The 15,152-nt window shown below is 48.3% G+C and overlaps 1 pseudogene across 1 annotated transcript; it reads right to left on the bottom strand.

Annotated features, from left to right (window-relative positions):
* Window positions 1-4,816: 4,816 nt before the first annotated feature.
* LOC125540261 (uncharacterized) lies at window positions 4,817-11,526 on the bottom strand (annotated as a pseudogene). The gene is made up of 7 exons (XR_015617684.1): window positions 11,188-11,526; window positions 10,915-11,095; window positions 10,305-10,458; window positions 9,536-9,620; window positions 6,504-9,448; window positions 5,583-5,740; window positions 4,817-5,169 (listed from the first exon to the last, which is right to left on the bottom strand). The product of XR_015617684.1 is annotated as an uncharacterized LOC125540261 (transcript).
* Between the last annotated feature and the right edge of the window lie 3,626 nt (window positions 11,527-15,152).

The raw sequence follows: 15,152 nt of genomic DNA, 5'->3' as shown, positions 1-15,152 counted from the left end.
GAATTGTATATGATGCAGCCGGAAGGTTTTGTCGATCCTAAGAATGCTGACAAGGTGTGCAAGCTCCAACGCTCGATTTATGGGCTGGTGCAAGCATCTCGGAGTTGGAACATTCGCTTTGATGAGATGATCAAAGCGTTTGGGTTTACACAGACTTATGGAGAAGCCTGCGTTTACAAGAAAGTGAGTGGGAGCTCTGTAGCATTTCTCATATTATATGTAGATGACATACTATTGATGGGAAATGATATAGAACTCTTGGACAGCATCAAAGCCTACTTGAAAAAGAGTTTTTCAATGAAGGACCTTGGAGAAGCTGCTTATATATTAGGCATCAAAATCTATAGAGATAGATCAAAACGCCTCATAGGTCTTTCACAAAGCACATACCTTGATAAGATATTGAAGAAGTTCAATATGGATCATTCTAAGAAGGGGTTCTTACCTGTGTTACAAGGTGTGAAATTGAGCTCAGCTCAATGTCCGACCACGGCAGAAGATATAGAAGAGATGAGAGTCATCCCCTATGCCTCAGCCATAGGTTCTATTATGTATGCCATGCTGTGTACCAGACCTGATGTAAACCTTGCCGTAAGTTTGGTAGGAAGGTACCAAAGTAATCCCGGCAAGGAACACTGGACAGCGGTCAAGAATATCCTGAAGTACCTGAAAAGGACTAAGGAAATGTTTCTCGTTTATGGAGGTGACGAAGAGCTCGTCGTAAAGGGTTACGTCGACGCTAGCTTCGACACAGATCTGGATGACTCTAAATCACAAACCGGATACGTGTATATGTTGAATAGTGGAGCAGTAAGCTGGTGCAGCTGCAAGCAGAGCGTCGTGGCGGGATCTACATGTGAAGCGGAGTACATGGCAGCCTCGGAGGCAGCACATGAAGCAATATGGGTGAAGGAGTTCATCACCGACCTAGGAGTCATACCCAATGCGTCGGGGCCAATCAAACTCTTTTGTGACAACACTGGAGCTATTGCACTTGCCAAGGAGCCCAGGTTTCACAAGAAGACAAGGCACATCAAGCGTCGCTTCAACTCCATTCGTGAAAATGTTCAAAATGGAGACATAGAGATTTGTAAAGTACATACGGACCTGAATGTAGCAGATCCATTGACTAAACCTCTCCCTAGAGCAAAACATGATCAACACCAGAATTCCATGGGTGTTCGATTCATCACAATGTAACTAGATAATTGACTCTAGTGCAAGTGGGAGACTGTTGGAAATATGCCCTAGAGGCAATAATAAAAGCATTATTATTATATTTCCTTGTTCATGATAATTGTCTTTATTCATGCTATAATTGTATTATCCGGAAATCGTAATACATGTGTGAATAACAGACACCAACATGTCCCTAGTAAGCCTCTAGTTGACTAGCTCGTTGATCAACAGATAGTCATGGTTTCCTGACTATGGACATTGGATGTCATTGATAACGAGATCACATCATTAGGAGAATGATGTGATGGACAAGACCCAATCCCAAACATAGCACAAGATCGTATAGTTCGTTTGCTAGAGTTTTCCAATGTCAAAGTATCTTTTCCTTAGACCATGAGATCGTGTAACTCCCGGATACCGTAGGAGTGCTTTGGGTATGCCAAACGTCACAACATAACTGGGTGACTATAAAGGTACACTACGGGTATCTCCGAAAGTGTCTGTTGGGTTGACATGGATCAAGACTGGGATTTGTCACTCCGTATGACGGAGAGGTATCACTGGGCCCACTCGGTAATGCATCATCATAATGAGCTCAAAGTGACCAAGTGTCTGGTCACGGGATCATGCATTACGGTACGAGTAAAGTGACTTGCCGGTAACGAGATTGAACGAGGTATTGGGATACTGACGATCGAATCTCGGGCAAGTAACATATCGATTGACAAAGGGAATTGCAAACGGGGTTGATTGAATCCTCGACATCGTGGTTCATCCGATGAGATCATCGTGGAGCATGTGGGAGCCAACATGGGTATCCAGATCCCGCTGTTGGTTATTGACCGGAGAGTCGTCTCGGTCATGTCTGCTTGTCTCCCGAACCCGTAGGGTCTACACACTTAAGGTTCGGTGACGCTAGGGTTATGAAGATATGTATATGCAGAAACCCAAATGTTGTTCGGAGTCCCGGATGAGATCCCGGACGTCACGAGGAGTTCCGGAATGGTCCGGAGGTAAAGAATTATATATAGGAAGTGCTGTTTCGGGCATTGGGACAAGTTTCGGGGTTATCGGTATTGTACCGGGATCACCGGAAGGGTCCCGGGGGTCCACCGGGTGGGGCCACCTATCCCGGAGGGCCCCATGGGCTGAAATAGGATGAAACCCAGCCCATAGTGGGCTGGGGCGCCAGCCCCTATAGGCCCATGCGCCTAGGGTTCCACCATGGAAGAGTCCATGTGGTGGAAGGCACCCCTAGGTGCCTTGGGGGGGAGGGAATCCTCCCCTTGGCCGCCGCCCCCCCCCCCTAGTAGATCTCATCTACTAGGGCCGGCGCCCCCCCCCATGGCACCCCTATATATAGTGGGGGGGAGAGGAGGGATTTTACCCCAGCCCCTGGCGCCTCCCTCTCTCCCCGTTACGTCTCTACCTCGTAGTCTTGGCGAAGCCCTGCTTCTGTGACGCCCTGCATCCACCACCACGCCGTCGTGCTGCTGGATCTTCATCAACCTCTCCTTCCCCCTTGCTGGATCAAGAAGGAGGAGACGTCTCCCGTCCCGTACGTGTGTTGAACGCGGAGGTGCCGTCCGTTCGGCGCTGGTCATCGGTGATTTGGATCACGTCCAGTACGACTACATCATCACCGTTCTTTTGAACGCTTCCGTGCGCGATCTACAAAGGTATGTAGATGCATCCAATGACTCGTTGCTAGATGAACTCCTAGATGATCTTGGTGAAACGAGTAGGAAAATTTTTGTTTTCTGCAACGTTCCCCAACACCATGCAGGGTCTATGATGGCGCTCGAGGACAAGCGTTGACTGGAACAACATCTTGATTGTTGGTGGAGGTGGCATTAGGGGCATGAGGGCAGAATGGCCATTGCAACAAACTGCGAGAGTGACGACGAGCGCACAACGAACAACAATGCTAACGGGACATGGAGATGACAGAAAGAAATGACGAGCAAACCAGGAGAGATCGAGAGATTAAGGAAGGTCCCTGAAGAGAGAAGCCTCTAGTGAGATCAGTCTCCCGACCCCCACGTCGCCTCCCCGAGTGAGGAAACTGGGGATCCCCTTCCCTCCTCCTAATCCCCTCCCGCCGTCGTCGGCGTAGGCCACCGGGCCTTGCTCGCGTGGTGCCGGCGGCGGTGGCCCCGTCCCCTTCCCTCAGGCGGCGATGCGGCTCGGGTGGTGACGGCCAGCGGCGGTGCACCCAGGCCGGCGATGGATCCGGCGGCGGTGCGTCTTCGCGGGCGGCGCGGCTCCGGGTGGCGAGGTGGCGGTGGCGCGGCTGCTTGGCTGAGGGGCGGCGCGATGGCTAGCGGCAGCGCAATTCCGACCCAGATCTAGGCCCTTTTGGGCCCCATATGGGTCTGGGCGGGCCTTACGTGGGCTTTGCAGCGTCATCTCCGACGGACGGAGATGTGGCTCGAGCTAGGGGTGGTGGTGACGACGGCGCGTGTACTGCAGCGCAACGACGGGAGCTTCATGAGCCCGCTTCAGGCTCGGTCGGGCAGGGGTGCCTGGTTTGCTCCTGAGCTACGTCCGACCGGTTACCGCCGAGGGTGGTGGAGGTTGTCCTCTCCCACGTGGCTGCTGACCCTGCTGCTCCTCGTTTCCGGCTGCTTCCTCTCGATCCCGCTGGTCTCGCTTCGCTTGTCACAGTGAGACGGCAATGGCGACTGCAAGACCGTGGTGGCGCATATTGGTGGATGGCAAGTATGGTGGAGCATGATGGATCGTCTGGGGTCGTGGTTGGTTGGTGTTGGGAGAAATCCTAGTCGGCTTGTCCGTCACCGACGCGGCGACGCCCGTGGGCGCAGCCATGCCTTCCCAAAGGGCGTCGGATATACCTCTTCCCCCACGACCCTTCACGTACTGGGGGAAACCCTAGGACATGTCCGGACAGCAGCATCGTTGTCGTCGCGTTCCTTCTTGAAGGTGTTGCTTGGTATGCGGCGTTTCGGGGTGCTAGGAGCATGGTGGAATTCTCCGGTGGGCACAGCGGTTGCGAGTCATCTTCGTTTTTGTTGATCCGCCGTTGTCGGCATTTTTTCTTTTTGTATTTTCTCTGTCATTTCTTTTGGGCGTGCATGTGTTGCTTCCGCCCCGGCACCTATCGTTGGTTGTATCGATGTTGTTGCTTTGTAATATAAAGCGGGTGAAAACCCTTTTTCGGTAAGGAAGGTCCCTGAAGATAAAGGAAAAAATGTGGGACTGACACGCACATCTTGCCAGAATTGTTCATCCCACAAAGTAGAGAAGTCGATAAACTAATTTAAATTCAATATATTTGATATACAGAGAGAATCTAGATTGAGGACAAAGGTTTCCATTTGTTACAATTTGGAATCTTATATATCATTTCCAAGGTAACAACCCAAAATACACAAGGCACATAGGTGTTCATTTGTTATCATCAAACATCTCAACGCGGTCTTTCTAAGATAACTAGTGGTTGGGGCGCGCCCGTGGCGCGCCGCCTGAGGGGAAGCTGGGCGGTGCCAGGTTGGACGCGCCCCTTGCACTTTCCTATATGCAATACTTGGTGTTATTCCATCAGACTCATGGCACAGGGAGATGTCAAATAATAACACAGTTGTGCAAAAGCAACACATTCAGAGAGGTTTCTAACTGAAACAATAAGACAGTTGTGCGAATGCAACACATTCAAGGACCGGATTCTTAGAGGTTACATGAACAACACATTCAAGGACCAGATTCTTAGAGGTTACATGAACAACACATTCAAGGACCGGATTCTTAGAGGTTACATGAACGACGATATAGATAATAAAGGAGAGGCATATTTCCTCACATCATACGGCAAAATTAAAAGGTCTTAGAGAAACAGGAAACACGGCACATGGATTCTATGCATAGACGATGGTATGGTCGTCAATGGCGCGTCCAGAGGCGTAGAACAACGAGACCATACAGACTCTTGGTGGCACGGTGCCTCTTCTTTGCAGCCTCAACACGAATATCCTGCAATCTCATCACGAGAATTATAAGCCACAACTTCAAATGCCCATACAATTTGTAGTTGCTTAAAAGAAAGCAAGCGAGTACTCAGGAGCTTTGGTTAAAACCCATCTAAACATAGATGAAAACTGGCAAACTATACATCCACTTACAACAGAGCAAAAGGAAAGAAAGTTACACATGATTAAGTAATATAGATCATTCATGTTGGAACAAAGAGCGGACTAACTGACACAATGTGGTAACTAAATCATTCAATCCCTGAGACTGATTGGATGTCAATTTCTTTTACTGCCAGTACCTATTGGTAAATTAAACTACTAACCAGAGGAAATATTTAAGCAGCCCAATTACCTACCAGATTATTGTACTTACACTTCCTAAGTCAGCTGCTTATTTGCATTTCATTCAGTTACCTCAAATTGACGATCGGCCGTTCATAGGAGCCTCAGCAGGAGAATTGGTAGGCGTCATACTTTTTATTTTTGAGGCAAAAATGTTGAGCGGCGTCGAACTCTTCTCAGCAATGCCAACAAAAATCACGCTAGGAAAGTAGCACCACATTGGACACGTCCTTAGAAAAAACAAAAAAAATCCTTTCAGCAACAAAAAGAAAAACTTGATCATCTGGTGCTGGTGACATAGCAAAAACAAAATATGATCTCCAAACTTTTTTTAGATGTATCTCCAGAGTTTATATTGACCCTATATTGTTCTCAACAGACAAACTAATCTCAAGGTTTTCACGAGTAAAACTTGAAACGACTGAAACCAACAAATCCTAATTCTCAAGAGCCCTGTGCTTTCCACTATTGTTTATACAGCACCATGTTCCCTTGGGGACTCGACACAATACTGAACAAAGAGAGCAAGTTGGGCGGTGCCAGGTAGGAGGCACCCCTTCTATTTTCTTTTTTATAGTAGGTATTGTTATTGAATCATAGGCATATTAAGCAGCAAGAAGCCAAGATAAACCAGGAACAAAACTGAAAGTTCATTAGACACTTGATGGAACAAGTGGCACATGCATCTTGGCTCTAACATGACACAGATAAAGAGTACTGAAATCATCTCCATGAAAATAAGAAAAAGAAACATTGGTCGTGGATGGAGTGGCTGATCTTCAGCTCGAGCTCAATACATCCATTGTCCCAGATCCCGGGCCAGTGTTCGTCGTCGTTGTCGCCGCGGGTAACCATTGTATCTTTTTGAGCTTCGCCTCACATTTTCAATGCAAAATTCAGCCCATCATCTTGCAATTCCTCAATAATATCCTTGCCAAGTGCACCATATATATCTATTCTGGTATGGTTAAAGCTATAAAAGAAGCTGGGTACCTTTTCTTGGATGTCATCCTTGGATTGAAATCCAATGGAGCAGCTCTGTTGAGGGCATGGTTGGTGCTTCCACCTCCTTGGACCTTCAGAGTGAGGCTATAGATTTTGTCGTTTGAACCTAGGGCAGAGCAGGTGTATGAAATTGAACAAATCAAGAATAAAGGAAACATATCATGTCATAATTTCGTTTAGACAGTCCCTAAGTTCACATTGTGAATAATGAGTAAAAAAATTATCGAAGATGTCGCCTTTCGTTTTCAGTAGTTTCCCTTGAAATTTGAATCCATCAATACATGGATATGGTTTCTATTAACACCCAATCTGAAACAAAGCTAACTATAATAAATTAGAGAACATAATTTAATAGTTTTCAGTGATCTTACCAAAGAATTATAAAATGTTATTGCCACTGTACATCATACCTTTACTGGATTGATATTCATAATTATTTCACAGATGAACTGGGCTTTATTTAAATATTATATATTTTTGTGTTTCGTCAAAACCTAAAATATAACCTTGGCAAGAGGTATCCCTAAACCTACACAACCTCGGGTTGTAGTTCTGCCCGATCTATCTCCTCTAACACCCACAGCAGACCTAAAATCAGTAAACGAAATGATGTATTTATACCAGGGATAATTCTCACGAAAACTATTTTCTTTTTTTTTCGAGAAAACGCAACAGACTTTGCGTTTCATTTCATTGAACAGGAAGACATCAGGGTACAACCTCCAGAAAGGAGGGACACACACACACACACACACACACACATACATGACCGTCCTCACCAAGCGACTACAACTAGGTGAGGAGGTGCCCTCAACTACAGACACGCAACGACATTAGGCCTCGCCCAGCAGGGCGGCGTCACTGCCATTGCCAGAAAGCTCCAGGGAAGATTGCAGCTCCAGGACTGCCCAGGCCAACGTACCTCTCACCCATGTGACTAGAGAGTCGGCGGGTGAAGGGCAGGGCTCAACAGGAACTGGTGTAGCAATCTTTGGAGAAGCGCGGGCGCTGGCATACATTGCGATCCGCTCCCTGTGTAGCAGTCTATGCCAGAGCGATGCATCATCAGCCTCCATCTGCTGCATCAAACACCACTTGCAGCCAAAGCAGCGCCTACAAGAGGGGAACGGCGCTGAGACGCCGCCGCTGCCCGGTCCGGGAGGCCGGACCTGGTATTTCTCCCGGTGCTCGAGGAGGAGATCTGCTCAGGGTCATGCCAACGCCTCCAAGGAGGTGACGGCACCCTCGTGCGTCGCCGTTGACAGCACAGGCCATCGCCGCGCGGGGATTTCGCCCCGACCCATGAACAAGGACCTCAGATGAAATGGCAGACCGGACATGGAGAAGAATGTTGGAGAAGACCAACACACATGGAGGGATGCCTAGGAACGTTGTAGTCGCAGGAGGAGCACCGACCGGCGCAGCGCCAGCAGGCCGGCCACCGCCGGGAGCGCAACGAGTAGGCGACAACAGCCACCTGCACCGCGCCGTCGTCACGCCGGCCCGCAGCATCCGCCGCCAGGAACCGCCGGGGCACAGCAGAGCAGCAGCCGTCAAGGACCGCCGCGCGCATGCTCACCGGCCCGGCGGCTACCACCAGCGGCGGCCGGGAGGGATGGAAGGATGGGGACAGATGGGTTGGGGCAGAAACGCGCAGCCCAGATCTGGGCGCTCTCATCTCTGCCGCTCGCAGCAGCGGCCGGCCGCCGCCACAGCAGCGCCACCGCGCACGCGTTCCACACCATCACGGCCTCCCCGGAGCGCAGACGACCGCCTGCCTCGCCACCGCGCGCTCCCGCGCACAAACAGCAGCGCGCGAGCTCACGGACGAGGGCCCCGCCCTCCGGTATCCTCCGGCGACGGTGAGGGGAGTTTGAGGTGGCGGCTAGGGTTTCGCCACCCGAGTCGCCCCCTGGGAGCGACGCGGGGGCCGGGGAGGGAGGTAACATAATTAACACTCTTACTTCTGCACCAAAGTTCAACCTAAACTACCCAATCAAGAAGTCTCTTACACCTGCTCGCATGATGGGAGTTGTTTGAAGCTAACATTTAGCTGCATCAAAATGATATGCATCAACTACAATATACATTTTCATGAATGGGATTACATAAGCATTGAAAACTGTTAAATTACTATTTACAATTATTTGTATAAAACGACTCTTATTTTTACCATGCATGATATCCCTAATTGGAGAGTATATGTAGAATTTCTAAATGGAAGGATGGCTACCTTGAGTATACATAAAAAATAATGGCAGACAAGTGTAACTTCATGCTAGATGAGCTATCAGCATATGTATAGAAAAGTTGGTCAATTCGCTCTATTTCCTTTGAAACCGCTTTAGTGGGAACAGGAAAAATAATGGAAATGTAACTTCAAATAGATCTAAGTAACCTGACAGAATTTAGCCTGCAAGGAAAAATTATGCATTTGGTAATTATAATGTGCAAGCAAAAATTATGCTTGTGGAAGAAGCAGAAGGAGAAGGCCGACACATAGCTTGACATAAACCAAATAACTAACAGAACATCCCATACTTCTGCTATAATGTGTATATTTAAGGCCTACGTATACCTTTGGCAACAAAGTTAAGAAGTCCAAAAATGGCTGATGGCATAGTAAGAGAAGCAACACTATACCATTGGCTACTTACCATCATAATGATTGCAAGGTATATAAGCAGAACAAATAAAACGTGAAGAGATTTCATCATTAACAAAGGACCAAAGCATTGTGCTGATATTAGCAATAAATAGGAAAGAGGATGCATGATATCATAATCTCACTTGGGGCAAAAATACTCACATCAAGCGATAGCAGCTAGGGCACTCGGATGGTGATGATGTCCTTTGGTGCTCATGTTGCTGCCTGTCAACTTGCTTTACCAGTACAAGCCATCATATATGGGCCTCATGTCCTCCCCTCCGGTCTGCATTAATTTCTAGTTACTTCCCGGCCGGCTACGACAAGTATTATCAAATGTACGTATTTAGCAGTAGGAAATTAATATACATACACAGATCCTTTGATTCGCCTCCTTAATTTTCTACTCCTCTCATTTCCTCCTTTGCAACCCCCTCACCTTCAGATTCTGATCGCTCCTGAAAAGCAGAAGTGCAAAACGAAACAATGAGTGTGTATTAGACTCTAGCATAGCAGTGAACTAATAAGATGAAATGGAATCAACAAGAGGAGATCAAGTAAACAGATTAAATATAAATATTAGCGCAGTCCAAGATCTAGATTATCATTGATCAGAATATGAACAGCCTGCTCAGTGGTTTCACAGTTATTATAGGTTCTGAATGAGACTTCGAAGATGATATATTGATATGAGATGACAAACCAACACAAAAAGGTTCCTACAGTAGTAGACAGGACAATTGAATATAGCATCATACATCAAATCTAAACCTAAATGAATCTAATAATCTACACACTGGGACTGTAACTGCAATTGCAAAACTAAATGTAAAAGCTTATGCAAAAATACATTGGATGTTACGTGAGCTAGACTCCCAGCTAGCATGCCAACCATCAAATGTGCAGCATGAGATACAACACTATCATCAGATTTCATTGCCAAATCCTGCAGGGCAAATATGCGAGCATGTTAGAAACTTTTCGACTACAGCAAGACAAATGGCTGATAAACATGTACTTCTAGGGAAATAGTCCATGGCGTTCACCTTAAGAAAAAACTCCTTAGTAGTTAAGGTCACTCGGGTGCAGGCTCAGGGTTCATTTTAGTAATACAGTAATGAGCAAACGGCTGCTTCGAATACCTTGCCCAATTGAGACATTGCATATCCAGCAACGAACCTCACCAAGCTTGAATTGCCTGGCCTGACAAATTGCTGGGCTGCAGCACGCACGTCCGCATCTCACCATTCCCATCCGTGCTCAGCACCATCATCTCGACCTGCACTCTTTTAGTGCCTGGGCAAACATTACAGAGAATCAGGTTACATGGAGAAATGGTAGCAAACGAATGTGTCATGTCTCTCTTCCCCAGCTCGGCCTATGTCACAAGATAAATAATACAGTTGGAAAGGAATCAGTAAATAAGTTTTAGATAAAAGCCCCAGACCAGAAGAAAAATTACAACTGGAAAGGAGTCAGTAAATAAGTCGCAGATTGTAGTTAAAAGCACCAGACCCTAATCATGCACATCATGTCCTTGAAGCATCACATCCTTACAATTAATCTTCATATAGATTTGTTTTTCTTAGTAAGCCAGTCCCCACGCTGCACCTCTCCTTTTGCATATGTAACGACCATCAACCAAAATAGGTAAAAAAAAGGTAGATTGAGCACATCATACACCAAGAATCATAAACTAAAGCATGGATTGCGCAGAAAAATCAAAGAACAACCGAGAAGGAGTAGCAATACCTACGGGCGGGTTGGAGCCGGCGAGGTTGCCAGCGAGGACAACCAGCACTGGCCGAGGACACCCAATGTTTCCACCACCAGAATCGCCGCCTGCTGCTCCCCTAATTCCGCCGCCGACGATGCAGAGGCGTCCCGCGCGGCTGCCCGTGGCCGCGTCTGTCCCCCGCTCGAGATTGAGATCCTGGGATGGGGAGGGGTGGCAATGATGACAACCCTAGGCACGGTGAGAAGAGAGAGGATCCCAACTGCCAAGAGCCCAGAGAAGAGAAGTACCTGCTCGTCCCGAGCGCTCGCTTGGCGAGAAGGAGACCTACGGGCGGAGGTCCCTGCCGCTGCCGCAGACACGGTCGAGGTCGAGGTCGAGGTCGATGTCGGAGGCGGCGACGGCGGCGGTGAGGGCGCCCACCTTCTCCAGTGGCCAGTGATGGACGAGCAGGAATGGCGCCGGTGGCTGTGGCGGCGGCGGCGGAACCCTAGCCGCCGGTCGGGATGGGAAAGAAGGAGAGGAAGTTGCGTTGGGAAAAAAGAACTGCTTAGGAACGACGCGTTTTCTTTCGCCCTCTCTCACACACAGCCAGTACGCTCCCTCGCCATTGGCTGGCACTCACGGTGCGCCTCTGCCGACGTGGCACGCGCGAGGGAGCGCCCTTTGCGCCACCGTTAAAGGTTTTACTAGTGGTTGGGGCGCGCCCTAGACGCGCCTCCTGAGGCGTAACTGTGCGTACTTGTCTCGCTGTGACAATTCTTAACGTGTTTGTACAGTCCTAATGATTGCCAGTTGCTCAAAACAGATTAGCAGCAACATTCTTAAACATCTAAAGATAATTTCGAAATGTATGGAAGTTCAGTTGCATGAGTCTGGTGACAACATTCAAACAGAGAATTAGATAGTAGTTACTCACTCCAGTTCACAAAATTATGTCATTTTTGACATAATTTTAATGAGTGTGTGGAACATAGGAATATAAAAAGTTGGGGATGCTACTACAATGACAGTATTGTGCAACTGCCACTAGGTTATTCCTTCAACATTAAGGGCATGAGCAAGCATATAAGGCCTAAGGTGATACCTAATGTTATCTCAATCTCATCCGTGGCAGCTGGAAAACCACGCTGAGTTTGGCCTGCCAAAAAAAGATCCAAAATTATGACACATGAACCGAGCTCTTTTCCCTGTTACAGGTAGTATTTGTTCAAATTTTCATATGTCTGTTTCTTAAATGCATAAAACTTAGATTAACCCGGAGATTATTTCGCAACTACATCAACAAGAACAGTGTTCGGGTTCTCAGGTTTTTTTTAGAAAAGGAGGATGACCCCCCGGCCTCTGCATCTGGGTGATGCATGCGGCCATTTTATTAATTATTCTCACAAGACCTTACAAAGTCATACAACAGTAAGACTAAAGCCACCGTCTAAGCAACAACTGTCGCTACACCTATCCAATTGATGAAGGGGCGCTGATAGCCTCGGCCTAATACCAACAGACATCGCAGCCAGACCTAACATCTAAGACTTGAGGTCCCAACCAGGACGCCTGCCGGGTATGGGCACCCACCAGTCCAGCGTGCTCCTCAACCAGGACGCCTGCCGGGTATGAGGCCGCCGCAGCCACTTGCCACCAATCCATCTTCAGAGTTGTACTGCTGCATCTACCTTGCACGGTCTAGCTACCGTCGACGCCACCACGACGCCAGACAGCTTCCTCCTCCTGCGCGAGTCCATCTCCGCGCATCGGACGCTGAGTCTCCACTGCGCCATGCCGCCGAGACCCACCGTTGATGATACCGTTGATGCCACACCACTCCACCTACATGCCATCTCGCGTCGACTCCGAACTACCAGCAACTCCACCACCCTGAGTAGTTCTCGTCCGACGCCTTCAGGAAGGAACACGACACCAAAGTGCCATCGTCGCCCAAACAAAGGAACAGAGGCTTTCGCCTGCGCTCATGGCAGAGGTGGGGGGCGTATGATCCACACCGAAGCCTCCAGGAAGGGAATCGGCGCCGAGGGCGTCGACTTTGGTGCGGCCGCCACGCCGGCCTGGAGTTTCCCCGGGATCCATGCCCGCTCGCCAGATCCATCCAAGCAGTATTGGCGTCGACCGTAGTCGCTACCGTAGCCAGCACGAACCGAAGTAGATCGAGTCGGAGACGACGCCTCCCATGGAACTCCGGTTTGCCATCGAGGAGCCTCCGTAGCGCCGCCGCCTCATCTGCACGCAGCCGTGGAAGGCTCCCCATCTGCACCCGCGGGTGCCGCCCGCCAGGTAGGCCGCACCGCGCACCACCGATCGGGGTCGCCGCCCCGAGATCCCCGTGCCTCCCAAGGCACCGGTGGTCAGATCTGAAACAGATCGACCACGGCCACCATAGGAGCGCCCCGAACGGCCCCCCACGCGACCACCCGGGGAAACAGCTCCTGCCGTCGCCCCTAGAGTCCTCGCCGGCGTGCCCCGTCGCCAACGCGCCGCCAACTGCCGCCGAACGCCACCCGCGCCAGGTCCGGCCGCTGCGGGGAGGAGAGATCCCGCCGCCGCCGACGCCAACCGGGCTTTGCCCGGCGGCGGCGGGCAGGAGAGGTGGGAGAGGGAGCCGAGGGCTTGGCGGCGCTAGGGTTCCCCCCTGGTCGCCGCGCGGGGGCGACCCAGGGGAGAGGTGGGAGAGGGCAAAAAAGAGGGGGTCGATTCGGGTTTTCAGGTAATAAAGTGTTGACCATTAACATAGATACAAAAGCTCATAAGATCAGAACTTCACATAGTACATGAAGTTTTCTGAGAGTCATGCATGATAGAGAGGGTTGGCAATTTTCTGAACATGTCCTGGGGAAAGACAGATTTAGGATTTTGGGTCAATGTGGTTGTTGATCTGAACCTCAGCAGGGCATCTAATGAAAGAAGCATACCTGATGACTCCTTGCTTCCACTTGAAGATTCAGAATCACTCTTAAAATCATGGACAAGTTTTCCTTCAACATGCACATCTTGATCCACGTGACTGCATTCAACATGCACATCTTGATCCACATGTTTGCATGATACCAATACAGGTTGAGCGGGTTTAACACTCGCACCGCAGTAGCTGATAGTTCTTGGCTCAAAGATCTGTTGCAACAACCCCGGAACATGCACCCCCCCCCCCCCCTGTGAGGAAGAGATGCAATTAATTGAAAGCAGATTCAAATGGAAATAAATATAACAGAGTACAAGAGAGAAATGACACAATTGAATTTACTTGTGACTATATGAGCAACTTAAATGTAAATATAGGATTAGTAGAAGCTATATCCATATGGTCAAATGAATGAAAGCAAGCACACATTGCATTGGAATCGAATCTGTCATAGGTTGGCCCAAGTGTATTAAAAGAGTCAGAACATAACAATAGAACATTAGTTAGTTGTTCATTCATGATTAGAAAGTGAAAGTGAGAGGCATGAGCACCATGGCTCACAAAACTACAAGGACAATGGTGACAGACTCAAAGAAGTGAAGCAGGGAGCAGCCTAGGGGAATAGAGACAAGGATACGACTATGAGTTAAAGAAGATACAATGAATTACAGAATGTAATGATGTAGAGAAACGCGGTGATAATAAATAATTTCCTGAATAAAAAAGCAGATATACAATGTGGGGATTTCCCCCAGCCCTGGCCATGTCAAAATAGATTAAAATGCATGGGTGCTTAATTTTTTTGGAATGGATGTAAGGATATGTGTACTATAAAAAGCAGGGGGTATTTTCTTTTTCATCTGAACAAACAGGCAAGGTGCGCCTTTTGTATCACAAAAAGTTGTTCGAGTGGGGATCAAAGATCGATGAAAACAATAGGTGCACACACCCTATCTGATGCATTAACACAATCTTCGTTTTACACTTATTTTTCAAAAAAGCTAATTTTACATTAGCTCCGTCTCGATTCGGTGCTACTCTAGAATTCAAAGAAATTTAGAGAGGCTGATCACATTTTTTGTTTGTCTAATGCCAAATTTTAATCATGCATCATGAAGGTGCAAACTAAGAGACGTCCAACAGATTTCCGAATATAATTTGTGTGACTACTTGTTGGGAAGAGATCACCATCATGTGACAAAACAAATACCCAAAATATGTTTCCATCAGATCACACAACCAAGATGTGCAGTCAAGCATGAGGTTGCAATGCAATGCAAGAACAAAAGATTACAGTAGGTTGGGTGGGTTGTGGTCAGCTGTGATGAGGACGGTGAGCCCGGC

Source organism: Triticum urartu, chromosome 2A, assembly GCF_056163025.1.
Source record: "Triticum urartu cultivar PI428250 chromosome 2A, HENAU_Tu73, whole genome shotgun sequence".
Classification (NCBI taxonomy): Eukaryota; Viridiplantae; Streptophyta; class Magnoliopsida; order Poales; family Poaceae; genus Triticum; species Triticum urartu.
This window is presented reverse-complemented; position numbering and strand designations above follow the sequence as displayed.